The following is a 27,326-nucleotide window of genomic DNA, read 5'->3' on the forward strand; positions in this document are numbered from 1 at the left end:
GCAGCTAAATCGCAGTGTTTGTGCCCGGGAAGTGGGGTGGCCTTCCCAGAACCGGCCCACACCCCAAGCACTGCGTCCTCTCCTTTGCATTGCAGCTCCGGGCCTGTGTGTGAGCTGCTTTGCTGTCTCTGGGAGCCTCGCGTCTCCATTTTATCCTCCGAGCCGGGGGAGGTCATGGTGAAGCCACCGGCCTCCCCCCGCCCCCCACGCACGGTGCAGGCAGCACGCTGGCCCTGTCCGTCTGGGCTTGTGGCCCTCATTCTAGGACAGCCTTTGGTTATGACTGTCTTGTTTCCTCTCTTTTTCCCTAGCCCTCCCTCCCTCTGTCTCCTCTCTCTGACCGCCTGTCTTTCAGCTCTGAGGACTAGACCTCTCAGGCTTATCGTCTCTTTTTCCTATCGTTTCTATTTTCTATTACCTTGTCTTTTTGATGTTAATATTTCGTACTGATTTCTCAACTTTGGGTTTTTAAAAAATTCTGCCATGCGATCTATATTTCCAGGAGCTCTGCTGTTCTCTGAACAGCACCATCACGCCCCCTTTGATAAGGGCCGAGGAAGCTGAGGTGCAGCGAGCTTCAGTGACCCGCCCCAGCGGCACTCACAGGGCAGGAGGGAGCCGGGACCAGCCCACAGGGGAGCAGGCCTCGCACCGGCTGGAGCGCTGGCCCAGGGCCTCTCAGGGTCCCACTGCTCCCGGGGGCTGACTGCACACACACCCGGACACGTCTGCGTACACACACACACACGTCTTCTTTCTGCTCTCTAGAGCACCTGTATTTTTTCTTAGTTCCCTCTATTTCCTTGCTGAGCCAGCCCGTTTTGGTCTGTTTTTCACCTTAGAAATTGCTTTGCATTTTGGGTGACCTTTGGTGTTCTTTCTTACTTAAAGCGTGGCCCTCTAGAACCGGCAGGCCTGGGGATGGGCGCGCTGGCTCCGGGACTCTCCCACGCCATCATCTGACCGCCCAGCACTGCGCCCTTGGGTTTACCGCCTGAAGGCGCACACCTGGTGACCGAGGGGGCGTCTAGATGCTCAGGATATTGATTCTTGGACAATTCCGTTTTAATTTAGCCCTGGGTCTCCTCTCTCATTCTATCTATCCAGGGAACAAACCCATCTCCAAGTGGTGGTGTTTGGAGTGAGGCTCAGACGGTAAAGAATCCGCCTGCAATGCAGGACACAGGTTTGATCCCTGGGTTGGGAAGAGCCCGTGGAGGAGGGCACGGCAACTCACTCCAGCGTTCCTGCCTGGAGAATCCCATGGACAGAGCGGCCTGGCGGGCCACGGTCAATGGGGTTGCACAGAGTCGGACAAGCTGAGACAGACAGACAGACACACACACACACAGCATCGTTTGGGGGCCACTGGGGGCCACTGGGTTGCGGGCTGGGGCTCTGGAGCCAGGATCGGCCTGTAAGAAGAGGCCCTGCCAGCCAGGGCCCAGTCGCAATGAGAAGGCGTGTGTGTCGGAGCGGGGTGGGAGGGGGTCCCGCCGGCGCCCACCGCGGGCTCCCACCCCCCCAGCTGCTGGGGGCACGTCTCTGCTCCTGACAAGGCGCCCATGTGGGTCTGTTACAGGACCCGAGCTGAGTACGCAGCCCTGCGCTTCATGACAAGCTCCCCTGCTGCCTCGAGGCCCTCCCACCTGGAGCCCCAAGAGGGGCCGGGCCTGACTGAGGCTGCTCTCCCAGAGACTCATCCCTGCGGCTCCGTGACTGATAAACCACTGTCGAGGAAACCGAGGCCGCGGAGAAACTCACGAGGTGCATCTGTCTCGGCCAGTACTTTTTAAAGATGCTTTCATCAATACTTCCAGAGTGTCAAAGTGGGCATGAGGGGGACTGGTGGTCCAGACGCGAGCCGAGTGAGCCGAGTGGGCCGAGTGAGCCGAGTGGGCCAGTGCCCCGGGGAGCCCGGGAGATGAGGGGATGGCAGGAGCCGGGGCGAGGGGTCCAGACTCTGCTACCAAACAATGGAGAGATGGGCTGGAGGCTGCAGGGCAAGCAGGAGGATAGCACAGCTGTGTGTAGGGAGACGGGAGGCCTGGCTGTGGAGGGGGCGGAGCGGGGGCTAAGCTTAGCGGAGTCGTGTCCTGGAGTAGAGGATGGGGTGGGCGGTGAGGCCTGTCATCCCCGGTGCGGGGTGCAGGAGAGGTTCACGGGGCCCTCTACAGGGCCGGCAGAGGAGGCTTCTGGGAGAGCCCAGGTGTGTGGGCAGGTAGCAAGTCACCTGGGAAACCAGGTCTGTCTGAGCCCCAGGGATCCAGGAAGCATTCTGGCCACTCGGAATCGACAATGCTGGCTTTAAAGTGAGGCCAGCTGGTGAGACGTGAACACCTCCAGGACTTGCCAGAGCCACAAGGAGCAGAACCAATACTCTGGGGAATAATGAGACTAACTGAGGAAATAAAATGAACGTGTCACCCTCCAAGGCCGTTACTGTTTGAGCCTAAATCACAGCTGCCTGGATTCTGAACTCCTCTTACGTTGGTCTAAAAAGCTCTAGTTTAGCACTGCTGAAACGCTACAGCTCAGTTTTGATGCAAACTGCTTCTAACACACTTCTGAATAATTTTATTCTCAGGATGTACTGACTGTCCATTTTATTTTCATACATAAAATTAGGTTAGGGTTAGTTATTTTCATCTAAATCTTATTTTTACAGCTCTGGTTACTATTTAAAAACACGATTTTCCAACAATCATCTGTAGCATGGCCTGAACAGACGCAGAATAACAGATGAGAGGAAAGTCTTAAGACGAGAAAGCGGCTTAGCTTTCGCTGCTGTCCTTCCACCTCCCGGCCCCGCGGCCTGGCCTCCTGCCCCCATGCTCGGCTCCCTCTGCCTCTCCCGGCCGCTTCCTCTTCTCTGCTCAAGAGTTAAGTGTATTCATCCACTTTCTCTGTGATTCCCATCAAACTCTTGGGTTTCAAACCCTCCTGGAAAGGAGCACCAGATAACTTTCACAAAAGTGTTGATGGTTAATCATCTTAATTGCTACCTTTTTCCTGCAGGGTATTTTGTCTTAATTCCAAAAGAGTCCTTCATTCTCCACCCGCCCCCCCCCCCCGCCTTTTTTTCTCATTTCCTATCATTAGTGGTAAAAGTCCAGGCATTCATGATTTCCAAGAATGTGACCTCGGGAGATGAAAATTAGGAGACTCATCTAGAATATTCATATTCAAGGCAAGCCCAGATCTTATATAGAGAAGTTTCTTTAAAAATATAATGGCACACATTTTTGAATAATATATTTGTTTTTAGGATTGAAGAGAAAGATGCTTCCCGGAACCTTGAAATGAAGCACAAAGCTCAGTTTCCTGTGCAGTTTTTCCTATTCGTAAGCTTTGCAGGAATCCACCTGCTGCTTCGTCAAACACTGTGAGTGTGGTTATGGACACTGGTGCCAGGTGCTAATATGGAACTGCTGTACTGCTCTGCCAGCAGAAATATTCAGAGAATTCATAACAAATACTTGTATTTAATATATTCACAGAGCTTTCCAACTTGAAAAATCTCTGTGTTGTACCTCAAAATAAAGGTATAAGTTTGAAAGCATAAATAAAATTCACACTTTACATTTGCCCGGGATAGAGTACCTGGGGCTGTGCATTGCCTGGTGTGTATACGGCCAGGAACTGGAAGAGATGCGGGAAGCGCTGCTATCAGATGTGATGTGGGAGCAGGAAGCACAGGTCCGTGCCCCTGGGAAAGGCGGGGAAACTGGCAAGATAAGTCCAGCACTCGCCCTGCCTTTGTCCAGGAGGCAGACACTGGATCCGAAGGACCAAAGATAAGCGGACAGGAGGAGGAGCAGGAGAGAAGTCAGGCCACAGACTCGGCCCCAGAAGTGACAGAGATGGAGGAACTAGTAGACAGAGATTTTACAATGCTAATTAAAAACAGACCCAAGTATTTAAACAAAACCTTGAACACAGTGAAGAGAGGACTCAACAGCCTAGCGCACAGTAATCTGTTATCTGAAAGGAACGTTTCACTGGTGGGACGGCAGATCTGGCACTGCAGATCACTGAATACGGAGAAAAGGCATTGGAAGCACCAAGCGGTCATCGGGGGACACAGCACCGAACCTAACGCCCCTCTGAGACTGTGTCATGGCAACTGCTGCTGCTAAGGCACTTCAGTCGTGTCCGACTCAGTGCGACCCCGTGGACCGCAGCCCACCAGGCTCCCCCGTCCCTGGGATTCTCCAAGCAAGAGCACTGGAGTGGGTTGCCATTTCCTTCTCCAATGCATGAAAGTGAAAAGTGAAAGGGAAATCGCTCAGTTGTGTCCAACCCTTAGCATGGACTATAGCCTAGCAGGCTCCTCCATCCATGGGATGTTCCAGGCAAGAGTACTGGAGTGGGGTGCCATTGCCTTCTCCTAATATATGTGAAACTGTTTACCAGGAGGAGGTTTGGGAAAATATTTAAAGACATAATTGTGGGAAAATTTCCAACGTGAAGAAAACTATAAACCCACAAGCTGAAGATCAATGGACAACAACAATAAAGAAAGACAATGAAAATCAAATCAGATATATCATAATCAAATCGCAAGAACTGAAATAAAGGTAAAATCTTAAAAAACATCCAGAAAAAGGATACATTAAAAAGAGTGAGGATTTTTCATCTGAAACTATACGAGTCAAAAGATAACATAATGAATCTTTAAAGTACTGAAAGCAAAAAATTTGTCAATCTAGAACTGCATATTTAGCGAAAATATCCTTTAAAACTGAAGATGAAATGCAGACAGCTTCAGTTAAGACCTTGGAAATTGGGCACATCTTTGATGGACAGCAGAGGAAGTGCTTCCCTGGTGGCTCAACGGCAAAGAATCCGCCTGCAATGCAGAAGACACAAGTTCGACCCCTGGGTCACAAGATCCCCTGCAGGAGGGCGTGGCAGCCCACTCCAGTATTCCTGCCTGGAGAATTCCATGGACAGAGGGGCCTGGAGGACTACAGTTCATGGGGTTGCAAAGAGTCGGACATGACTTACTGATTAAACAACAACAACAACAAATTTTTGCATGTACGAGGGTATTTCTGAAACCATTGTTTCCCCTATAATTTTTTCCCTAGAATTTCCAGCTCATCTTTATTAGGGAGTGGTCAATGATAAATTTTAACATAAGATGATTTTTTTGTAAGCTTTTAAACTGAAAATATTTTTTAACTTTAAACATTTTAATTTTACATTGGTCCACAGTTGACTTACAGTGGCGTGTTAGTTTCAGGTCCGTAGCAAAGGTATGTACATTATTAGTATTTACTATATATGCATATCTCCTCTTTTTTCAGATTCCTTTTCTGCACAGGTTATTACAGAGTACTGAGCAGAGTTCTCTACCCAGCAGCACAAGATAGCACAAGATGACTGTCTGTTTTAAATCGAAATAGAGTCGACATACAATATCCTGTTAGTTTCCGGTGTCCTGAAGAATGACCTGGTATTTGCATACGTTACGAAGTGATCACCATGATGAGCTTAATAACCCTCTGTCTCCGCACGAAGTTACTGCCAATGAGATCGAGTCCTGCTGTTGCGCCTGGAACATCTGAGTCTTACTTTGAGTCCCAGTTAAGTTCTCAGTGTGCGGCAATCATCACAAGAAAGGGCACTTCAATTAAAGACTCCTGCCTTTCCATCGTCATGTGCAAATTCTAACTTGAGAAAACGGCAGGCTGGTCTAAACTGCAAAACATTAGCAAATGTCATACTCAGTGATTCTTCAGTTTTGATTCATTTTTAGAAAGTTGATTTAAGTCATTTTATATTGTTGCTTTACCCAGAACCCTAACCTACTAAGTAGGAGCCCCAAGTGTTTTGGGTTTGGTCAATGCCTATTTTTTTGGTAAGGAGCTACATTTTCTATTAAAGAAGGAAGAAACTAGACAGTTTTGGAAAAGGGCTGTGATGTCATTATCAATATCACCGTTGATTCTCCTCAGTGACTATGATGGATCCATTCTCAGGAAAAATGCCCATATTCCTGAACTTGGCCCCATTTCTGAATATGCCAGATGAACGCTGGATGCATTCTCTACCCAGATTTGATAACTGTGGTCAGTACTGTGGACTAAAATGATTGGTCTTCAGGTCTGTGACAGACAACCTAAAGAGTAACGGGGGGAAGCTGGCTTTCTGCCCTCCCTGTAATTCAAGAGACTCATTTTCTCACCATTGCAACATACATGCTTACGTGGCTAACACCCATAAATGATCATGTAAGATTTACATGAGGTTTCTTCCCATTACTGAATAAGAATGCAAACTGTGAAACAAGCTTATGAAAACAGTTACAGAATTAAGATCTAATCATATTTCAGAAGCTCACCCTCGGAGACGTTCTCCGAAGCACAGGCCACAGAAACTGAAATGCATCTAATACTTGGGCAGAAATACAAACTTTGAGAGGATGAAGGAGAAAAAAAAAACACTTTAGTTTGCTCCAGGGAAGAAGCAGCTATTCTCTGATGTGCAAAAAAGAATTTATCATCAAAGACCAAATGCAAACGGGGCCAATTAGTTTTTTTAAGATTCTCTACCTTCTATAATATTTCTATGTCTTCGTTGTTATGCTTTATGCCAAAATCTAATGTTGCAGGATTTGACAGATGTTAAAGAAAACGACTGCTGTATTTAACAAGTTGCAGCATACATGGTATAGACTTTAAATATACTCAGTAGATCTATAGGTGGCTGCCACAGTCATCGGCAGGGCACTTTCAGGAAGCAGGGAGAAGATCTGTTTCAACCATGTGCCTTCGGGCATTGAAACATGGTAAAATGGTTCTAGCTGAATTACTGGTCAAGCGAGCGATTATTTCAAATCAACTTTGAGTCTAGGACTTAGATGTCCTGACTTGGCATACTCATAGATCCCATTAATGTTTCTACCTATTTCAGAAAAGTTTCTACTTTTGCCTCACTTGTATAACGTAATGAATATTGGCAGGAAATTTATAAAATGATGTATTCACAGGAAGTTGCGACGTTAGGCTTGCAGAGAGTTCAACATAAAGCAGTGATCTCGACACTTAGCAAACGCTCTGGCCCCTTTAACGGATAATCTGGAAGTTCAGAAAGGCGCCGAGAGGGCAGTCTTGAGGTCCAGTCATTAGATCTTCATTATTGACAACGGCTCAGCGCTCGTGTACTTTCGTGTGCTTCTCCAGGGTCGCCAGTATCGAGAGATTCACCGCACAATTCACTGAAAATAACATCTGAAATGTTTGGCAACAAGGAGTATGGTGCCAAGGCTCCCGTTTGGTCTGCACACAGAGGTCTTCTTCATCAGCGTCAGCTGCTCTGACGAGGCCCACAGCTGCCAAACGGCGCACGGTGGGGCATGCTGGTTAACAGCACCAGCTCTGCCGTTAAACCGGCGTGGGTGGTGTGAGCACGGGCGCATCATCTACCTTACCTGGCCACGATTTTATCAGGTGCATATCAAGTGGACAACAGAGATGAAACTGGACTGAGGCTCAGCCATGCACGTGCGGTGGACGTTCCGGACAGCGAGTGAGCAGAGGGCGGTGAGTCGGCCCTGCAAGGAGGACCAAGGCCAGCTCTTTATGGAGGAGCAGAACCGCAGGGGAAGGAAGAGTGAGCCGGAGGAGCCGGCAGACTGAGAACTCAGGGCGAGCTGGCTGAGGGGTGCTGACGGCTGGGGCAGGCTGCGTTCTCCAGGGGGTGAAGCAGAAACGAGACCGAGCCGAGCAACCGCTGAGCTTACAGACTGGCAGTGCCAGGCATGAGAAGAGCGGCTTCCCAAATCAGGCTTTTGTGGGCAACTCTCCCAGTATAAGCACGAGCGTGCCCAGTTGTGTCCGACTCTTTGAGACCCCATGGACTGTAGCCCCCCAGGCTCCTCTGTCCATGGGATTCTCCAGGCAAGAATACTGGAGTGGGTTGCCATGCCCTCCTCCAGGGGATCTCCCCAGACCAGGGATTGAACCCATGTCTCCCACACTGGCAGGTGGGTTCTTTACCACTGAGCCAACTCTCCTCACTCTTCTTCATTCTTCCACTTCAAGTCCATAAAAAGAACTACTTGCCTCTGATTCTTTACTAAGGAAGCAAGTTTCTTTCTGAATTATCCCCAAGTCTGGGGCACTCTGTGGCTTTTGAGATTGCTAATGACTTTTATCTGTCACCGTTTATAACAATGGACACATACAGGGCAAATATTTTGTGTGTTTATGAAACATGATAAAGAACCCTCCTGAGATGACCACACAACTTAACATCCCGCACTGCAGACGCCAGCGCCTCCTCCTGGCCCACTGCGTCTCCTCGCTCCTGAGAATCAGCAGCTCTTGGATATTATTTACTGCCTGACTTAGAAAATATTACCTATGTAAGTACCTCTAACTTATCACTTACCTTCACTACTTTTTAATCTTTAAACAAATAACTACGCTCTACGTAATTTCCCGAAACACACGGTGTCTCACACCACACTGTCTCCAAGACTCACTCTCGATGTTTCATTTGCAGCTGTGTTTCCTTCATTTTCAGGGCTCTCTACTCTAACTCATCTGTTAAGGGGCACCTGGGCTTTTCCAGTTTCCTCCCCCACGAGCTGTGCTGGTGTGGACAGCCCAGTACGCGCCTTCTGGTGTGCATTTATGACTTTCCGGGGCACTCGCTTACGAGCTGAGCTGACAGTCCACGAAGCAGATGTCCATCTCTACAGGATGGCGCCACCGCCGTTCTGTGTCCTCACCACAGTGTGAGCACTCTTTTTGTTCCATACTTTCAACCACACTTGGCACTGCCAATTTCCTATTTTTAATAATAGGTTTCAGTTCAGTTCAGCTCAGTTGCTCAGTCGTGTCCGACTCTTTGGAAGCCCATGAACCGCAGCACGCCAGGCCTCCCTGTCCATCACCAACTCCCGGAGTTTACCCAAACTCACGTCCGTTGAGTCTGTGATGCCATCCAACCATCTCATCCTCTGTCATCCCCTTCTCTGCCTGCCCTCAATCTTTCCCAGCATCAGGGTCTTTTCAAATGAGTCAGCTCTTCGCATCTGGCGGCCAAAGTATTGGAGTTTCAGCTTCAACAGCTTTAGTAAGATATAATTACTCCACATTTCACGAAGCTCACACGTTACTCTGCACGAGCCAGTGTTTGTTAGCGTGCATCTCGATCACCACTGAATCCCAGGACACTTCCATCACCTCAGAAAGAAACCCCACACCCACTCGTGTCACATCCTCCCCCGAAGCCACTGGCAACCACTGATTTCTGTCTGTCTCTTTGGATTTCCCCACCCAGGACATGGCGTATAACTGGAGTCTCACCACAGAGGCCTGTTGGGTCTGGGCTGCTCCTCTCAGCACGCTTTGGTGGTGCCGTGCGGCAGTCAAGCAGTGCCCCACTGTGCGGGCGCACCGCACTCGCTCACCTCCTTGCCAGCTGACGGAATGCTGGAGACGGTCAATGTTATTGGTGCCCTGCTGCTGCTGCGTCACTTCAGTCGTGTCCGACTCTGTGACCCCACAGACGGCAGCCCACCAGGCTCCCCTGGACGGCTGCTCATTAACTCTCAGCATCTTTCCGTCTTTTCTGGGTCTCCTAGTCCTCAATTCCTGTCTTGTGCATGTGTGCCTTCTCCTTATTCTTCCAATTAGTCCAAAAAGTCTGTTTTCTAGTTTTCCGAAACGATCTAATTTTTGATTTTACTGCACTACAACAAACTGAAAAATTCTTAAAGAGATGGGAATACCAGACCACCTAACCTGCCTCTTGAGAAATCTGTATGCAGGTCAGGAAGCAACAGTTAGAACTGGACATGGAACAACAGACTGGTTCCAAATAGGGAAAGGAGTACATCAAGGCTGTATATTGTCACCCTGCTTATTTAACTTCTATGCCGAGTACATCATGAGAAACGCTGGACTGGAAGAAACACAAGCTGGAATCAGGATTGTTGGGAGAAATATCAATAACCTCAGATATGCAGATGATACCACCCTTATGGCAGAAAGTGAAGAAGAACTAAAGAGCCTCTTGATGAAAGTGAAAGAAGAGAGTGAAAAAGTTGGCTTGAAGCTCAACATTCAGAAAACAAAGATCATGGCATCTGGTCCCATCAATTCATGGGAAATAGATGTGGAAACAGTGGACACAGTGATGGACTTTATTTTGGGGGCTCCAAAATCACTGCAGATGGTAACTGCAGCCATGAAATTAAAAGACGCTTGCTCCTTGGAAGAAAAGTTATGACCACCCTAGACAGCATATTAAAAAGCAGAGACATGACTTTGCCGACAAAGGCCCATCTAGTCAAAGCTATGTTTTCTCCAGTAGTCACGTATGGATGTGAGAGTTGGACCATAAAGAAAGCTGAGCACCGAAGAATTGATGCTTTTGAACTGTGGTGTTGGAGAAGACTCTTGAGAGTCCTTTGGACTGCAAGGAGATCCAACCAGTCCATCCTAAAGGAAATCAGTCCTGAATATTCATTGGAAGGACTGATGCTGAAGTGAAACTCCAATACTTTGGCCACTTGATGCGAAGAACTGACTCATTGGAAAAGACCCTGATGCTGGGAAAGATTGAAGGTAGGAGGAGGGGATGACAGAGGATGAGATGGTTGGACAGCATCATCGACTCGATGGACATGAATTTGAGTGAACTCCGGGAGTTGGTGATGGACAGGGAGGCCTGGCGTGCTGTGGTCCATGGGGTTGCAAAGAGTCAGACATGACTGAGTGACTGAACTGAACTGCCTCACTTTTTACTGAACTATCTGCCTCCCTTGGCACCCACGACACCATCTCCTTTTGATTCTTCAGGCGCCGCTCTGTTAACTGCGTCTCGGTCTCTGCTGATTGTAAACGGGAACTGCCCATGCCACCTGCCCTTCCCTGGCTAAGGCCTCTTTCCGAAAGTCCATTCTTAGAGCTTGAGTCCCCTTTCTGTGGGGTGAGCTCCCGCTCTCTCTCTCTACTGCTCTGTCCCTTGCACCCACATCCAGACTCAGTCCAGCCACAGGGTAGCCCCCTCTCTGAGTTGTCTCATGGGCCCTGAACCAACGTCCCAGCTAACCTCGGTCATATCACCTTCCCGGAGTCTGCTCCTCCTCAGCTTGTTAACCACTCCATCACTGAGTCCCCCACATCAGAAACCCAAGAGTTTCCCAGAATCCTCTTCTCTCACCCCTGACTGCCTTACTGATTTTCACTTCCAGGTCTTCACCTTTCCTGCCCTGGATTTTACGGCAGCCTTTTCACCGGTATCTCCTGCTCTTCCTTTTCTGTCTGGCCTACGTGCACCTCCTGGTGTTCTGCGTGAGCTGCAGGGACGATCCCAACACCCAGCCACTCTACAGGCTTAACTTCTCCAGTCTCCGCTCCTGTGATTCCTTGCAGAGAAGTTGTAGTGAACATACAGCTCAGGCCATTCTCTGAAAACTCTATTTGCTTTGGGCTTTTCACAGAGATAGTCTAAAACAGTGGTTCCAACCTGGGCACCTTGGGCTTATGAAGCATCACGATGCTGTCAGAGGACACAGGAAAAAGCCTGAGAAGTTCTCGGGGCCCAAAGATAGAATCTATAGAATAGAATGCTTTCTGTGGAAGCTCCTCCCGTCACCCCCATTACAGAGGATGAGTTCTTCACACTGTTCAGTTTTCCCCAGCGAGGCCTCTGCGGTGCCACCACAAGCCGCCCATCTTAGCCTGACCCCCCACCTTGGGGACCACCTGATGCACTCGCTCACCAACTGGCCTTTTATTTCCTTTCGGACCAAAATCAGCATCGCAGGCTGTCACGTCTGTATCCCACCCACACGTTACCCTGACCCCGCTTGGAACAGGGAGGTCTGAATCCTTGTATCAGTTTCCGGTGTGATCTGTCTACATCTAATGTCAGACTGATTTATTATTGTACTAGTGTGAATCTAGACTTCACTAGAGAAAAAGACACCAATAAAAGGGTAGCAAGAGCAAACAAAATAATAAACCCAAGTCGTGACAAGTAATTCTGCAAAGCGTGAATGTCTGTGAATAATCTGCAGCCCTGAGAAGTACTCCCCAAACAGGGTCACAACGACGGGCCAGATTAGGAGGAACGATGCCAGTGTGAAGGAAAAAAGTATCATTTGAAGTCAGAACCACCAGGAGTTTAGGACCTAGGAATCTGCATTACAAGCGCTCCTGGTGCTTCTGATAATCGGCCCATTTGGGAGCCACAGATGTATATACTTTTAGGTCATAAGAGTTAATAGTTTTATTTATAACTTTGCAGATTATGTTACTTATGTATGAAACAAAGCAGGAAAGTATATTGAGAAGGAGTTCTGTTTACAGAGGACTTTAACGTGTTACATTTCTTAAATGTAAACACGTATTTTCAATGACACTTAAGCAAGACTTAAGGAAACCAAACAAAGCATGAAACAGCTGCGCGTGTTGTCAGCGTCCGAGATAAAAAGGCATTTTGGTGAAATCAGCCTGTACTTCTGATTCAAAGTATGTTTCTGCGAATTCAACTTGTGTTTCTATAAGTATTTGGTAAATATTTAGATGCTTTTTTTGGAGAAGGACATGGCAACCCACTCCATTATTCCTGCCTGGAGAATCCTGTGGACAGAGGAGCCTGGTGGGCTGCTCTCCATAGGGTCGCATAGAGTCGGACATGAAGCAACTTAGCGTAGGGTTCTAGCTCAGTGAGGATGTGCCTGAGGGCTCTTTCTTAAACAAAAGCACATGCTCCATCTCCATCTTGTTTCTACTGTGATTTTTTTCCTCCACACCCCGCCACCCCGCCCCGTGGTAAAAAGAACCCAATAAGTTGAGATTGGTTGTTTCAAATGAATGAACAGCATCAACTCTGATAACCCTGAACGGGTTTCTATGGTAACACAGAACAAAGGTAATAACCACCAAGATCTAAATAATCAACGTTTAACCATCTTAAGGTGGCTTACTTTTAATGGTTTTAAATGCAGCAAAAAACAAAACGGTCAGTTCCAAGGAGTCAGGCAATATTACTACTAGAGTATACAACTAATTATGTGCTAACCCCAAACAAATATAAACTGGAATCTATGGTTTACTCATGAAAGCAATTAAAATACATAAACATAATCTACACTGAGTCCACCACTCTGGCATGTAATTATCTATCTAATTCAAACCACGAAGCTAGGTGTTAGAATTTAACGTCCCTGAACCAAATACAAATATGGAAAATCATTTTGGGATTTGATCCTGATTCATTTTCAACCAAATATCCACAAATTCATTTTAAATGCACACAAGAACTGCAACAGCTTCACCTAAATCAGTTTTCTACAAGTTAAACATCCCTCCTACACTCAGATGTGATTGTGGAACGGCTTTGATCTTTATTCCCAAATTTATTGCTCCGTGTAATCCATGACAAAATATAATGTGATTTACTGTATCTCTATATGACAGCCCAGCAGCTGACAGAACTTAATAATTTAGCATAAGAAACAAACCTTCTGGCACCGAAGCACACGCACCGTAATGGGGGCTCTTTCCTGTCCGTCTACAATGCAGCCTATGCAAGCTGACACTGAGAACTTCAAAACAACTCTCTGTTTTGTGTGCGCATTTAATGAAGGAGGTTTTTATGCCTTAAACGTGCTTTGTAGCTGCAAGCAAAAAATTTTGGAACATTTTGCTTTTGTTCTCATTAAAACAATGAGGGACCAGTCGCATGCTAACGTTCTTTTCTCAAAGAAAAGCACTCAGTTTCTTCATTTAATTTGAAGCAAATGAGGAAACATAAACATGGAAATCTATAAACCAAATTTATATTTGGTTATTATATGCAAAAAGGACAGATTATATAATTGGGCACTAAATATAATGAAGACAGTTACAATACAGAAAAAGAATAGATTAGATAATCAGGCACTATGTAAGGCAATCAAAACCTGTCTTGAGAACTGAAGTTTCTCTGAAACTCTCTATGAACTTGGGTCTGCATTCGGGGCAGGAAATGTCAGACCAGATGGTCCTCAGGTCTCTTTCAACTCAGAATCTCCAAGATCCACTTGACTGCTTTCCTGGGGGTCATGATGGCTCTGACGGCGGGGGCCGTGATGGGTCTGGGGGCCTCACGCTCCTGAACGAGGTGGCCAAGAGTGGGGGATGCTCCCAGATCACTTGCCCAGCGCCCGGAGATGACGAGGTGGTGTTTGAATACAGAGCCTGACTGTGAGGTCTGGCCAGGCTTCCAAAGCAGGGATCTCTGGGGTCTCACTAGCTTTCTAGCACTGGGGTTCTCGACAGAATACCCACCCTGCCCCTACCCCATGGGTCTTCAGGTATTTGTCAACCTATGACCCAATCAAGGAGAAGCCACTTCTTGCCGCCTCTCCAGGGTATTTCGTTACAAAAGACAAGTTATATGCAGTTTTGTTGTTCAGTCGTGTCCGACTCTTTGCGACCCCAGAGACTGCAGCCCACCAGGCTCCTTCCATGGAATTCTCCAGGCAAGAATACTGGAGTGGACCGCCATTTCCTTCTCCAGGGGATCTTCCCCACCCAGGGACTGAACCTGGGTCTCCTGCATTGCAGGCGGATTCTTTACCGATGGAGACACCAGAGAAACCCAAGTTATAGCTTCATCACGTCAGCGCAGACCTTTGACACCCAGGATCTTCTTACAGGCATTTGAATGAAAGATTCTTATCGAGGTGAGTTACTGCTGGGACGTCCAAGACACCATCCACGTGCTGCTGCTGACTTGCTGAACCCACCGTGGGTCACAGTCTGAGCTCCTGCTCTGCAAGTGAGGAAGTGTGTCGCTGGAGCCCCCCACCCCGGCGGGCGGGGCTATCCGATGTGCAGACAGAACCGCAGCAGAATCCGGTTCCAGAGCCTGTTTCCCGTTACCCTGGGCTGTATCGTCTCTTACACCTCCTTCAGGTCCGCACATCACCTTGCTCACATTCTAAACGGGCATCTTGACGTGCCCAGCAGCCATCACTTGCCACACACACTCATCTCTAGTTCTGGAATCTCACAGCAGAACTTGGAAGAACTCCAAGAATCCCTAGCGTCTCTTGTTTGAAAAGATTCTAGTTAATCGCTTCAGAGTCTAAAGCTACGAAAATCCTTTAAGTGCTTTTCTGATGAACTGCATGATTGGCTTTCAATTCACCCCAAATAAAGAACAAATAAAACCTTATATGCAAATGCGCCACGAGGCAGGCTAGGTTCTGGAGTGTGCCAGTGGACTCTCAATCTTTTAAAATGGCCATGAACCTTCTGAATATTTAAACACAAAAAAATCAAAAGATGTGAACTAAATAATTTACGAGCCAAAACAGGCAGAAACTGAATTTAAAAAATTTCCCTACTGGTCAAAGGTATAATACAAATGTTTTAACCCAAAATATACTCAAAAGCTATTCCCCTCCACTTGATTTACAAAGTTTAAATATATTTGGTATTTAAATATATACGAGAATAAATTTGGTATTTAACTCTGCAGTGTTGCTTCCCTTTTATTTTGAAGTGAAAGAGTAAAAAAAAAAAAAAAGTTTTCTTTGCACAACCTCCTAAAAAATGTGTTTTCCCTTTTTTTCTGCATTTGACATGGAATCTGCAGCTGCCAACAGGAGACCTTCAGGAATGTCCACCAAGAAGCAGCACCAAACCCTTTACGGCTTGGACCAGAGTTCCCAGCCTCCCCGCAATTCACCTCTCCTCTTCTCCCAGGCAGACACCGCCCCGGCTGCATCCACTGTTCTGCTTGTCGTCCACTCAACTCTTGACGTCAGACCCAAACGTGTCTCCAGTCAAGGAATGTGGATTTTATTCTGGGTGCGGTGGGATCCCTAAGAGGCTCCGGAACAGGCAGTGAGATGAACAGCTGTCACGGGGGAGATGAGCCCCCAGGACCACTGGAAGGAACCAGAAGAGCAAGCAGGAAGCTGAGCGGCAATCAGGACTTTTGTTTCCAGTCCTGATGTAGCCCCGAGCGGCGAGGACACAGAGGAAGTGGGGGGTTATCCCAGCCTCGGGCCTCCTTCTGAAGAAGACAGTTGCACTGGGGAAACCCAGAACGTTAAACCAAAGGACACGACGGCCTTTGAACTCTTCACGTTTATCTACCTTTCCAGCACGTACTTCACAAACATGCAGGCACCCAACTGCTGACACCCTTCCAAATGGACTCTCCTATAGAAATTCTTCATATAAAGATGTTGAAGTTTCATGTATCTTTCAGAGTGCGGCGGGGACAAATGAAAGATGCATTGAGAGATGTGACAACCGGTGAACCGCAAACGACCCTGGGGACTGAGGGTCGGAGGCCCCCGTGCGGAGGGGATGGCCTCTCTCACAGCTGCTCCCACCCCTTGCTATGCTCCCTGCTCAGTGTTATCGGTCGCCTTTGCTTCCATGACCCGCTGTCGTTTTTAAACAGATATAATTGATTCACCATCCTGCTCACCCTTTTCAGGGGTACAGTGCAACAACTTTTACTGTGTTCACACAGCTGGACAACTGTGTGTCTAAGCACAGAGTGTTTCCTGCCCCAAAGGAGGCCCTGCGCCATTCGCTGCCATTCTCCATCCCCTCTCAGGCCCCGGAGACCCCAAGTCTACCCTCTGTCTCCGTGAATGTGCCTATTCTGAATACTTCTTACAAATGGAATAATACGATGTATGTTTTTTAGTGTCTGCCTCTTCTCACGTGCACGATATTTTCAAGGCTTATCCTCCTTGTAGCAGGCATCAGTAATTCATTCCTTTTATGACTAAATACCATCCAACTGTGTGGATATACCACATTTGTCCATTTATCACCATTAGATGGGAACTGAGTTGTTTCTACTTTGTGCCCACTGCACATAAATGTTGCTATGAACATCTGTGTAGAGGTTTTTACATGAACATGTGTTTTCAGTTCTCTTGGGATACACTTAGGCGTGGAACTGAGGGCTCCTATGGTAATTCTACGGGCTTCCCTGGTTGCTCAGCAGTAAAGACTCTGCTTGCAATGCAGGAGACCTGAGTTCGATCCCTGGGTTGGGAAGAGCCTCTGGAGGAGGGCTTGGCAACCCACTCTAGTACTCTTGCCTAGAGACTCCCATGGACAGAGGAGCCTGGCAGGCTGCAGTCCATGGGGTCGCACAGAGTCAGAGATGGCTGAAGCGACCAAGCAGCAGCAGCAGCAGCATGCTAATTCTATGAGTAACCTTTGGAGACTGATGCTTTCAAACTGCAGTGCTGGAGGAGACTCCTGAGAGTCCCTTGGACAGCAAGGAGATCCAACCAGTCCATCCTAAAGGAGATCAACCCTGAATATTCATTGGAAGGACTGATGCTGAAGCTGAAGCTCCAATACTGTGGCCACCTGCTGGGAAGAGCCGACTCATTGGAAAAGACCCTGATGCTGGGGAAGATAGAAGGCAGGAGAAGCAGACGACAGAGGATAAGATGGTTGGATGGTATCACCAACTCAATGGACATGCGTTTGAGCAAACTCTGGTGATGGTGAAGGACAGGGAGGCCTGGCGTGCTGCAGTCCATGGGGTCACAAAGAGTCAGACATGGCTGAGTGACTAACAACAGTGCCAAAAGAATACCCAGCACACCACCACGTTTAGGAAATATCCTGCAAGAATGCTACATCGCATGAGAATGTTTTGAGGATATTAACCACATTACAAACTGTCTTCTTCACTGAGGAAAAAAGTAGTGAAAGTGTTAGTCGCTCAGTCGTGTCCAACTCTTCGCAACCCCATGGACTGCAGCACCCCAGCCTCCCTGTCCTTCACCATCTCCGCGGGTTTGCTCAAACTCATGCCCACTGAGTCGATGATGCCATCCAACCATCTCATCCTCTGTTACCTGTTGCTCCCTTCTCCTCCTGCCCTCAATCTTTCTAAACATCAGGGTCTTTTCCAATGAGTCGGCTCTTCCCAGCAGATGGCTAAAGTATTGGAGCTTCAGCTTTAGCATCAGTCCTTCCAATGAGTATTCAGGGTTGATTTCCTTTACACGAAGAACCCCTAGTAAATTTTTCTCTAAAGATTTCAATTCCAGGAATTTGAACAAGTGACTTTTAAAACTGTATTGCATTGAATCTTTTTTATTGCACTCAATCTTGTTCTAATTGTGATGCTCTCTTGACATTTGTTCCTAAAAAATGTACAGTCAAATTCAGTTTCCCCTCAAAGAGGCAGAAAAACCCAGCATTCATTGTTTCCTCACAAACCTGACCTCCAGCTTCATGTTGTTTCCTTGTATTTCCCTCTAGATTTTATTCCTTACTTAAAAAAAACCCTGGCATTTAAAAAGCCATCTTTGAGTTCTAATATTTTCTCCCTAAAGATGTGAAAAAGTAAAAATGGGAAAAAAACCCCACCACCTTCAGTGAAGTTAAAACCAGAAAAAGCCAGAACTTCAAAGGAACTCTGAGTGAAAAAAACGCAGGCAAGGTTCACCAGTGGATGAAGAAGAAGCAGAAGAAAGTCTGGGGAGATACAGGGTATGCACACAGACTCAGAGCATCTCCTCGAGACAGCTTACCTATCACAGAGGGGAAAATAACTTTACAACAGAGAACCTGGCAGATGGCCCTTGACCGAGTGACCCATGTTAACGTCACCAGTGATAGTGTCTCGACACCACTGATACCACGCGCTTGAGATGGCACGACACCACCTCCGCAGGATTCCCGCCCAAAACACAGGCCCTCAGTCTGATCATGAAACAACATAAGATAAATCCAAAGCGAAAAACATTACACAAAATAACTGGCACTACTCAGAAGTGACAAGGTCCTGAAAAATAAGGAGAGACTGAGAATGTGTCATGAATTGGAGGAGACGAAAAGAGAGCTGGCAACTAAGTACAACGGGAGGCCCTGGATTGAACCCTGGGACAGCAGAGGAGGGGCTGCGGCGGGAAAGCTGCAGGAATGCAAAGAGGGTCTGCGGTCACTGCTGCTGAGGCGCTTCGGCCGTGTCCAACTCTGCACGACCCCAACTCTGCACGACCCCACAGACGGCAGCCCACCAGGCTCCCCCGTCCCTGAGATTCTCCAGGCAAGAACACTGGAGTGGGCTGCCATCACGTTCTCCACTGCAGCCCCTGACCAGCATAAATACAAGCTATCTTGCCAGCGTTAATTTCCAGGTTTCCACGGTCACGCTGACAGTAAGGAAGATGCTGACCTGGGGAGAAGCCGAGTGATGGACGGATGGAAATTCTCTGCACTTTTTAGCAACTTCTTAGTAAGTGTAAACAGAAAGTTTTAAAAGCTTTACAAAGTCATCTTCTAACTCTTTAATAAGTAGAGTTTCCATAATTACTGCCTGACGTCCCCCCAATGTGTCCTGAGCCCTTTGCTTGCCATTTTTCTCTCCCATGGACTGCCTCAGCAATTCGTATCTAGTGCCAATTCAAAGACCATCTTCTCCATAAAACAGTCTCTGATTATCACAGACCTCAGATTTCCAGCATAGCACCTAAGCTAGAATTTTATCACGCAGAGATACAGTTTTAGCTGGACAGCTGGACAGGACTTAGCGACTAAACCATCACCAGCACCATACAGTTAGGTTCGTTTATGCTTGTATTTCTCACTATCACCACTATAAAAAGCTTCCCTGGTGGCTCAGACGGGAAAGCGTCTGCCTACAGTGCGGGAGACCAGGGTTTGATCCCTGGGTCAGGAAGATCCCCTGGAAAAGGGAATGGCAACCCACTCCAGTATTCTTGCCTGCAGAATCCCATGGATGGAGGAGCATGGTAGGCTATACCAAGGGGTCACAAAGAATCGGAAATGACTTCACTTTCACTTTCCACTATAACAAAAGCTCCCAGGAAGCAGGGGAGGTTTACGTTCCCCACCCCCCCCATCAGCCCGGAGCTAAGTATAAGGTAAATGCCTGATAGATACACACTGACTCATTCACCCACAAACTAAGGAAGCTGAAGCTTTGGGGGTTCACACCACCTGTTCATTCCCTCTTTGAGCTGTCAGACACCACGTAGAGGACTAGGCGGGCCATGAGTTATGGCCAAGGATGACAGTTCTAATACTTTCTTGTTCACAGGAACTCTCTAAAATGTATGAGACTTCCCTCAATTTAATAAGGTGATCTGGGTCTAATAAACACCATAATCTATATTGGAATTTTAACAATTAACCGAACTAGAGGCCTAAATTATAAATCTTGAAAATCTTATTTTAAAATCGGTTAAAGTTCCTCGTCCAATAATAACAGGAAATGCATGATAATAAAAGCGACGTCACAAGTGAGACTCAAAGCCACCGAGGTTTCATGAGGTGTTTTCCATGACCCAGGGCTGCTTCCTCAGACCGTCCAAGGATGTCTACTGAGCTGCTAAATTTGTGCAGCGGGAACAAATGTCTGTTCTCTTTGCCAAGAAAATACCATAGATGAATATTAAAAACAGCCCTGTTAGCCAAAATTCACATCTGCATGCACTCAGAAGTGCAGCTTTTCTTTCTTCCAATAATAATTGGTAATGCATTGTGAAAACCTTTAAAAATGGCATACAGTACTCCCCACCTGGCCGGCTAACCAGCGTTTCAGCCATAAACGCACTGGTAACGCCTGCAGACGGGTTAGCGTGCTTGCGGACGTGCGCACATGTATGTGCGTGTCCACTAGGAATGTTTCTGGACACATAGCTCAGTGCTTGCTCTGTCTCCATATACATATTCAGAAAATAAAATTCAAAACATACCCTAATGTAATCAAGCAATTAAAAAAGAAAATATTTTTAAGGGTACTGTAATTTAAGACGGGCTTCCCAGGTGGCGCTAGTGGTAAAGAACCTGCCTGCCAATGTAGGGTTTGATCCATGGTTCTGGAAGATCCCCTGGAGGAGAGGATGGCAACCCACTCCAGTATTCTTGCCTGGAGAATCTCCATGGAAACAGGAGCCTGATGGGCTACAGCCCATGAGGTCACAAAGAGTCAGACACAACTGAAATGACTCAGCATGCAGAGCACACATGCACATAATTCAAGACACAACAGTTAGACTTTCCTGCACAATATGGGGACACCAGCGCTTAAAAAACCTCTCAACTATCAAACTGATACTGTTCTTTAAAAAGGCCATCGATTCACTGAAGATGACATTACACACACTGATATTTTTCCACCAAATTTTCAACTGTAGGAGAAATATATTTTGCGTCTGATTTCAATATAGTTCTTTTTGCAAAAATTATGTAATATTTAAGTAGTAGAGGCTTTCAATCTAATGCAATATTTAGAATATGTACATAAACTACTAATTTTAAATCACTTTAATGTTTAAAAAATGATTAATAAGATCAAGAATAATTTGTATCTTAAGAAGCAATTCAATATATCTATTACATGCCTATAATTTATGGATATCATTGTTATTTAAAAATCACATACAGGTCTGAGGACACAATAAAGTAAACTGGGAAATTAATAATGCTCTGGCCTCTGGATGCCTTTTTCATGATTGATGTGACATCACCTGACTCTAAATATATTAGGTTTGTTTTGAAAAGTCATTTTTAAAAATTCATCAGTCTAGTCTAAAATATGCTTCTGTGAGAAAAAAAGTATGTTAACATAGGTTGCTTCACTGAATTAAAATTAATCCTCCATAAAGAAAACTGTTAAAACAATACTTATCTGATTATATATAAATTCCAAAGAAGCTACCAAAAAAGTAACTAGAGCAAATAACTGAGTTTAAAAAGGTCATAGGATACACAATCATTACTGAAAAACTCTATTGTACTCCTTGATAGTAGTAATGAAAAAATGAGAACGCTGAAAACATGAAATGATTAGGTATAAATCTAATAAAAGTAAAGCAACGTCTATATGCTGAGAATCGCAAATGCTGATGAAAGACAGGCAGTCAGTCGGTCGCTCAGTCGTGTCCGACTCTTTGCGACCCCATGAACCGCAGCACACCAGGCCTCCCTGTCCATCACCAACTCCCAGAGTTCACCCAAACTCATGTCTATCGAGTCGCTGATGCCATCTCATCCTCTGTTGTCCCCTTCTTCTCCTGCCCCCAATCCCTCCCAGCATCAGTATCTTTTCCAATGAGTCAACTCTTCACGTGAGGTGGCCAAAGTACTGGAGTTTCAGCTTCAGTATCAGTCCTTCCAATGAACACCCAGGACTGATCTCCTTTAGAATGGACTGGTTGGATCTCCTTGCAGTCCAAGGGACTCTCAAGAGTCTTCTCCAACACCACAGTTCAAAAGCATCAATTCTCCGGCGCTTAGATTTCTTTATAGTCCAACTCTCACATCCATACATGACCACTGGAAAAACCATAGCCTTGACTATACAGATGCTTTTGAATATGCTGTCTAGGTTGGTCATAACTTTCCTTCCAAGGAGAAAGCATCTTTTAATTTCATGGCTGCAATCACCATCTGCAGTGATTTTGGAGCCCCCAAAATAAAGTCAGCCACTGTTTCCACTATTTCCCCATCTATTTCCCATGAAGTGATGGGACCAGATGCCATGATCTTCGTTTTCTGAATGTTGAGCTTTAAGCCAACTTTTTCACTCTATTCTTTCACTTTCATCAAGAGGCTTTTTAGCTCCTCTTCACTTTCTGCCATAAGGGTGGTGTCATCTGCATATCTGAGGTTATTGATATTTCTCCTGGCGATCTTGATTTCATCTTGTGCTTCCTCCAGCCCAGCGTTTCTCATGATGTACTCTGCATAGAAGTTAAACAAGCAGGGTGACAATATATTGCCTTGATGTACTCCTTTACTGATTTGGAACCAGGCTGGTTCCATGTCCAGTTCTAACTGTTGCTTCCTGACCTGCATATAGGTTTCTCAAGAGGCAGGTCAGGTGGTCTGGTATTCCCATCTCTCTCAGAATTTTCCACAGTTTATTGTGATCCACACAGTCAAAGGCTTTGGCATAGTCAATAAAGTAGAAATAGATGTTTTTCTGGAACTCTCTTGCTTTTTCATGATCCAGTGGATGTTGGCAATTTGATCTCTGGTTCCTCTGCCTTTTCTAAAATCAGCTTGAACATCTGGAAGTTCACGGTTCACATATTGCTGAAGCCTGGCTTGGAGAATTTTGACCATTGCTTTACTAGCGTGTGAGATGAATGCAATTGTGCGGTAGTTTGAGCCTTCTTTGGCATTGCCCTTTTTTGGGACTGGAATGAAAACTGACCTTTTCCAGTCCTGTGGCCACTGCTGAGTTTTCCAAATTTGCTGGCATATTGAGCGCAGCACTTTCACAGCATCATCTTTCAGGATTTGAAACAGCTCAACTGGAATTCCATCACCTCCACTAGCTTTGTTCGTAGTGATGCTTTCTAAGGCCCACATGACTTCACATTCCAGGATGTCTGGCTCTAGGTGAGTGATCACACCATCGTGATTATCTGGGTCATGAAGATCTTTTTTGTACAGTTCTTCTGTGTATTCTTGTCACCTCTTCTTAATATCTTCTGCTTCTGTTAGGTCCAGACCATTTCTGTCCTTTATCGAGCCCATCTTTGCATGACATGTTCCCTTGGTATCTCTAATTTTCTTGAAGAGATCTCTAGTCTTTCCCATTCTGTTGTTTTCCTCTATTTCTTTGCACTGATCGCTGAAGAAGGCTTTCTTCTCTCGCCTTGCTATTCTTTGGAACTCTGCATTCAGATGCTTATATCTTTCCTTTTCTCCTTTGCTTTTCACTTCTCTTCTTTTCACAGCTCTTTGTAAGGCCTCCCCAGACAGCCATGTTGCTTTTTTGCATTTCTTTTCCTTGACAATAAAGAAAACTAAATAAATGACAGTGCAGTCTAAGTTCATGGACTGAGATGCCCAAATCATTAAGATCTCACTTTTTTCAAAACTGAGAAATAGATTTAATACAATTGAAAGGTGCCAGTAGGATTCTGTGCAGAGTTTGTTTCACTGACTCTAAGAGCAAGAGAACTACCGTGAGCAAAACTATTCTGAAAAAGAACAAAGTTGGACAACCCATACTACTTGTCTCCAAGACTGACTATAAAAGCTACGATAATTAAGACAGCGTGGCATCGGGGAAGGAAAAATACACACGTCAACAGAACAGAATTTGAGAGTCTAGTATTATGGCCACATGATATGGCCTACTGATTTTCAACACAGCTGCAGAGATGAGTCAACAGAGAAAACATCATCTTTTCAACAAGCTGCGCTGATATAATGGAATCAGTCCACATCTTGCACCAGTCCCGCGGGCCACGGAAACAAACAGAAAACTGGTAAAAGAAAGCAGGAGGAAATCCCTGTGACATCGTGAAAGGCAGAAACTCCTTAGAAATGACAGCAAAGCCTGACCTTGAAGAACGGATTGATAAACCGGATCACATAGATATCAGGGACTTCTCCTCTTTGAAAAATGCCGTTGAAAGACTGAAAAGAAGCCACTGACTGTGGAGATGTTTCCAAATCATAAATCTTATGAAGAATTTGAATCTAAAATACATCAAGAACACTCGAAATTCAATAGTAAGACAATTAATGACTGAATATGAAATTAGAAAAACATTTAAATAAACACTGTACCAAGGACAGAGGAGCCTGGTGTGCTATAGTCCACGGGGTCCCAAAGAGTGGGACCTGGCTGAGCGACTGAAGTGAAGTGAAGTGAAGCTGCTCAGTCGTGTCTGACTCTTTGCGACCCCGTGGGCTGTAGCCTACCATGCTTCTCTGTCCATGGGATTTTCCAAGCAAGAGTAATGGAGTGGGTTGCCATTTCCTCCTCCAGAGGATCTTCCCAGGGATCGAACCCAGGTCTCCCGCATTGTAAGCAAGATGCTTTACCATCTGAGCCACCAGGGAAGCTCCACCTTAAAATGCTGAGGTGAGAGGGCCTGAGGCGGCCAGTGCCCAACACACCAGGTGCTGAGATACGTCTCCCAGGATGACTCCCACCCTGGGTCTCCATCTTACCTTCTTCTCTTTGAGGCCAGATGGTCCAGGGTCCCTTGGGGGCTGCAGACTCCCAGCCTGCTCTGTCTCAGGGGAGCTGCCACACTGTCCCCTCAGGCCTATCAGACGCCGGGCCTGACTTTCCCTGAGACCTGAGGAGTCTAAAGTCACAGCAGCCCACATATCCTTCGCCTCATGAAGACCCAGGAGTGGCTGAGAGCGGGGAGCAGGCTCAGGAGAGGCACAGCTCCAGCTCTGCTCTGATGCTCCTGGGGTACAGCCTCCTGCCCCAGTGGGCAGGTGGCAGCCGAGGTCACAATCTGGCTGTTACTAGCGTCATGCAGGGCTGAGGACCATGCGCTCTGTCCTGTGAGTCCGTCTCCCAGGGGCAGAACAGTCAGGAGGCTGAAGACGCCCCCAGGGGAGGGCAGGACAACAACAACCTGCTGGGGACTTCCACTCAGCCTAGAGTGGTGATAATGAAGAGCATTCTGGAAGAACTGAAGTATGTAACTTAAAAATCACATATAAACCATCTGGCAAATAAATGTGTGAGCACATTCCCTTTCCCCTAAATGTAAGCTTATCTGTGGCTTACTTCTCCATCTCAGGAGCATGTGTGCTAAGCCGCTTCAGTTGTGTCCGACTCTGTGCAACCCCACGGACTGTAGCCTGCCAGGCTCCTCTGTCCATAGGATTCTCCCGGCAAGAATACTAGAGTGGGTTACCATTTCTTCCTCTAGGAGATCTTCCTGACCTGAGGATCTTCCTGACCCAGGGATCAAGCCCATGTCTCCTAAATTAGCAGGCGGATTCTTTACCACTGAACCACTGGGGAAGTCCACTCAGGTCTTTATAAAATTCTGTGGCTTAGGTCTGTCTCTCCTGCTGGAGAGAAGCTGTGAGCTCTGAGAAGGCAGGAATCTCCGGCTGTTCGTTCACTGCTATAGCAAGCGCCTCCAGGCTCACTACACACAGAGTAGGTATCAAACGGGCCATGCTAATCGCCCGAGCATCCATGCTTCTCTTTTGAAACAGTAACCCTCTGGCACGTGCTCACAAGCACCTGCTCCCCTGCAGCAGCCAAGGACTAGGATTTCTCCAGTGCGGTTTGGTGGGAGTGAGGGGCAGCTGCCATCGCACTTCCTGAGAAGCACATCGGTTGTCCTCGTCTTCCTTGCCCCTTCCTGCTGCCTGAGCCCTGGTGACGCAGGAACCACTCGAGGCAGAAGGAGGCTCCACATTGGAGATGACGGAGCCAGGCCACCAGCCAGCCTGGCCCTCCATGACCTCTTGGGACGGAACCACTGGCTCCCACCCTGAACCAGACTGTGATGAGAGAGCAAAATAAACTCCCGACCTCACTTGTCCACGGTTTTGGGACTCTTTTTTACAGAAGCTTGGGCTCACTGTAAAGAATATGGAGAAGACTTCATAAAATTTTTCACTTTTGATTTATCAATATAGTGAATTACGCTAATAGCATTCCTAATATCAAGCCATTTTTGCATTCTTGGAATAATCTCATGTGGCCATGATGAGCTGTTGTTGTTCAGTAGCTAAGTCATGTTCAACTCTATGCGACCCTATGACTTGCGGCAAGCAAGGCTTCCCTATCCTTCACTATCTCCTGGAGTTTGCTCAAACTCATGTCCGTTGAGTTGGTGATGCCATCCAACCATCTTATCCTCTGTCATCCCCTTCCCCTCCTGCCTTCAATCCTTCCCAGTATCAGGGTCTTTTCCACAGAGTTGGCTCTTCACATCAGGTAGCCAAAGTACTGGGGCTTTACCTTCAGCATCAGTCCTTCCAATGAACATGCAGGGTTTATTTCCTTTAGGATGGACTGGTTGGATCTCCTTGCTGTCCAAAGGACTCTCAAAAGTTTTCTCTAGCATCACAATGCAAAAGTGTCAACTCTCTGGCACTCAGCCTTCTTTATGGTCCAACTCTCACATCTGTACATGACTACTGAAAAAACCATCACTCTGACTGTATGGACTTTTGCTGGAAAAGTAATGTCTTTGCTTCTTAATACTCTATTACATGACGTTTTAAATGCAATACTAACCTCTACTGCCTAGTTATTTTATTGGGTCTTTTTACAACATTCATGAGACTAACTTGTGTTTAGAGGGATATCGTTTTCAGGTGTTAGTATTGATACCGTAGCCAGAAAAGACTACGGGATCGAAAGGCACAGCTACTTTTAAACTTCCTAACAGACAAGGTGTGCATACGTGTGTGGGTTTATCTCTGGCGTTCTATTTTGTTCCACTGATCTATATCTCTGTCTTTGTGCCAGTACCATACTGTCTTGATGACTGTGGCTTTGTAGTAGAACCTGAAGTCAGGCAGGTTGATTCCTCCAGTTCCACTCTTCTTTCTCAA

General features: G+C 46.5%; 1 protein-coding gene across 19 annotated transcripts in view; it reads right to left on the minus strand.

The window, feature by feature from the left end:
• Positions 1–27,326, minus strand: part of CEP112 (centrosomal protein 112) — a 313,262-nt gene that overhangs the window by 70,531 nt on the left and 215,405 nt on the right. The gene's annotated exons all lie outside the window — the stretch shown is intronic.

The sequence above is a fragment of the Ovis aries genome, chromosome 11 (assembly GCF_016772045.2).
Source record: "Ovis aries strain OAR_USU_Benz2616 breed Rambouillet chromosome 11, ARS-UI_Ramb_v3.0, whole genome shotgun sequence".
Lineage (NCBI taxonomy): Eukaryota > Metazoa > Chordata > Mammalia > Artiodactyla > Bovidae > Ovis > Ovis aries.